The sequence below is a fragment of the Microtus ochrogaster genome, chromosome 5 (assembly GCF_000317375.1).
Source record: "Microtus ochrogaster isolate Prairie Vole_2 chromosome 5, MicOch1.0, whole genome shotgun sequence".
Classification (NCBI taxonomy): Eukaryota; Metazoa; Chordata; class Mammalia; order Rodentia; family Cricetidae; genus Microtus; species Microtus ochrogaster.
In genome coordinates, this window is record NC_022012.1 from 14,474,347 (window position 1) to 14,477,761 (window position 3,415).

At 46.4% G+C, this 3,415-nt stretch overlaps 1 pseudogene; it reads right to left on the reverse strand.

Moving 5' to 3' along the window:
* LOC101988874 overlaps positions 1 to 2,670 on the reverse strand; it is a 10,561-nt pseudogene extending 7,891 nt beyond the window's left edge.
* Between the last annotated feature and the right edge of the window lie 745 nt (positions 2,671 to 3,415).

A 3,415-nucleotide genomic window follows, 5' to 3' on the forward strand; every position in this document is an offset into this window, starting at 1 on the left:
GCTGTAAAACCTAATGCCAGAGTCTGGACCCCAAGACCTCAGCAGGTAAAGATGTGTGCTGTAAAACCTAATGCCAGAGTCTGGACCCCAAGACCCACATCATAGGAGATCAGACTTCTGGAAGTTGTCTTCTAACCTATCTATACTGTGACATGCATGTACACACACACACACACACACACACACACACATTATACTTCCAATTTCACTGAACTTATCAGTGACCAGTTTCTGTCCTCTCATTCTGTCCTTCCTATTGATTTATTCTTATTATTAGTTGTAGTATTATTACATTTAGTCCTGGGAATGGAATTCAGGTCATTTAGATAAGAGGCAAATACCCTTACCCACTTACCATCCCACTAACCTTCTAATTATGTCAACGCTGACATGCTACTCACCATCTAAACAAAGAATGAATAGCAAGTTAAGGAGGCTCTTAAGGAAACAGAGGATCTCACAGACCCTGAGCCTGTTACCTACTATATAAAAACAATACCTAAACGTGGCAAGAAACGGAGAGAATGGAAACCAAACTTGGATCCTCAGATATAGTCCACCTCAAGTTGGGCAGGGGCTTGCCTGCCCTCAGTCCTTGACATTGTGAGGATTGCTGAAGAGGACCACTCCTACCCTAGAACATCTGACTACCTAGAATGTCCCTTGTCCCTTAAGATTAACCGAGTGACTAATGGGAATGTGTAGACATACAAATGGCACTGTTGATAGTCATATGTAATGGAGCTTAATGGAACTCTGTTCTTCCCATTCAGCAGCAAGGACATCCATAATGAAGGGCAGTACCCAAAACACGAAACACTTGACGGAAAGTCAAGCCATCATTGTATTGCTTAATGTTCTGTCACAGACTGTCTCATCTTTGCATTTATGAGTTACTGGACAATTACTTTAAAATTCTCTCCTTCAAGCCCTGGGAAGTGGCATATGTCTATAATCCCAACATTTGAGGGAAAGGGGTAAGCAAACCACTGAGTTTGAAGCCAAGTTGACCTATATGGTGAGTTCTAGTCCAGCCAGAGCTACACAGTGAGATCCTATCTTGAAACAATAAAATATACAAAACAAAAACAAACAAATTCTTCAGGGAGCGGGGATAGATGCTCAGTGGCTAAGAGCACTTACTGCTCTTATAAAGGATTCAGCTTCAGTTCTTCAAATGGGCCACAGTTGCCTGTAATTTTGTTCCAGGGGATTTAAGGATGACTTCTGGCTTTCTCAAGAACACACTCAAGCACACACTCAAGCACACACACACACACACATACACACCATCTTGGAACTTTTTTTTTTACAGTTAACAAAAACATAAAAGAATACGTGTCTATTTATATAAAACAAGGCAAACTTTCTCCTCCACCACACCTAGGAGTGGTCATGTCCTTTCCTTTCCTTTTTATTTCTTTTTTTTTTCCCCCGTTCATCTGGTGCCACAAGTGAAACAGCCTGCTCTTCCCAGACTTGGCCAGCATTCCAGCTTCCTTGGGTCCCCACCAATGATGCCCCAAAGTCAGCAGAGAGTAGACATAGAGAAGACTGTGTCACCCCTTCTCATTTATTTATTAGCAACAAAAGGCTGGGATGTTTAGTTTCAAACCTGGAACAAATGGCTGAGGTGCCTCGTTAATCTACCAAAGGAGACCTGGCTGTCAGGTTCTCCCAGCATCCCTCTGTCTGGCATACTCTGCCCACTAACCTGAACTCACCAACTCAGGACGCTGGGCTGCTCTTCCCTGTACCTTCCCAACCGTTTTCATTGCCTGCCCCTTTGTGCCCTTCCCCTCCTGGCTGCTGAGCCTGGTCTCCCTCTCCTATCTCCTCACATGGCTTAGGGTCAGGTCCACTCTGGACTCTCCCAGATGTCCCTGCCTCTGGCTATGCTCTCCCACATATCTATATTTTCTCCTCCACCATACCTAGGAACAGGTATGCTCCTTTCCTTTTCATTTTTTTTTTTCATTCACAGAGGACCTGAATTCGCTTCCTAGCACCCACATGAATACTCGCAGCAATCTATAACTCCGGTTCTAGGGGAACAGATGCCCTCTTCTGGCCTCCACAGGGACCAAGCATGTATGTGATGGAAAGCTAGGCATGCAGAAAAAAAAAAAAAATCTATACTCATAATAAGATAAAATAAATTTAGATGTATTTTGGAAGGAGTGTGGAGAAATTTAGTTTTACTCAGGCTACTTATTAGTAGCATTGTTGTTGAGCCAAGATTTTGTGACGGCCTCCCAGACTAGCCTCAAACGCCCGATCTTCCTAACCCCGCCTTTCAGTGCACACGCGTGCTCCACCACATCCAGCAACAACGCAGTTTTCTTACTTTAAGACCTATGCTGCTGGGGCTGTAGTTGGCTCAGTGGAGTGTGCACACTGCTCTTGCAGAGGACCCGGGTTCGGTTTGGTTCCCAGATTTCGCAGCCGCCTTAAGCCAAAAAGACGCTCACCTCAACCAAGTGAACACTTCCGATCCTCCAACTTCTGAAGACTTGAGACCAAAACCCAACGTGCGTAAATCCTTTTCCTTTTGGAAGAAAACGGAATGGGGGTCGCGCTCGCCCAAGAAAGCGCCGACGGCTCAGAGGAGGGCACCCCTGTCACCCAGGCGGCCTGATGGACACAGCCTCGGAGAAGCAAAGAAACTACAAATCCCAGAGTCCCTACCGGAAGAAACCCAAGGAAACAACCGACAGTGCTTTCGTTTCCGGCCTACGGCTGTAGGACCGGTTCCGGCTCCAGCTCTGGTTCTGCTTCTCGTAATTTGGAAACCGGTCAAGAAATTAGAATTCCCTCTCACGAAGATGCAGTTGGCCCTCGGTGGACCGGATGCAGGGACGAGAAGCAGAAACAGACCCACAGAGTTGAGGTCACATTTAGGAAGGTGGTCCGGGCTGCGGGTGGGGATCGCCCACTAGCGGGACTTCAGAGGCAGGTCCGGTGCCAGAAGGCAGGGAGGTTAGAAGACGGTGTGCTCGCAGGTCGTTTTCACACACAGCTTGGAGGTGATTAGCTCCAGTGTTGAGCGTAGGACTCCATAAAAATGAACTAAATCCTATTTAATTATTCTGCCTTTTAGATTGTGATTTCTCCTCTTTTTCTGGACACCGTCTCTGTTCCGACAGTTGAGACTTGGGGTTTTCTGTCCTATCGGGATGGACCCAGTGCACAGGAGTCCATAACAGAATTGTTATGAAGAGACACCGGAAGTCGCTGGAGACATGAATTCTTTCCGGTCTTTAGACAAGCTGAGTTTGGTTAACAGCATCTTCACTGGGCAACTTAAAACCACCTGTAATTCCATCTCCAGATATCTCCCTTCCTTCCTTCCTCCCTCCCTCTCTCTCCCTCCCTCCCCTTCTTTTCTCCCCTCCCCCCCTTTTTTGCTTGTAGT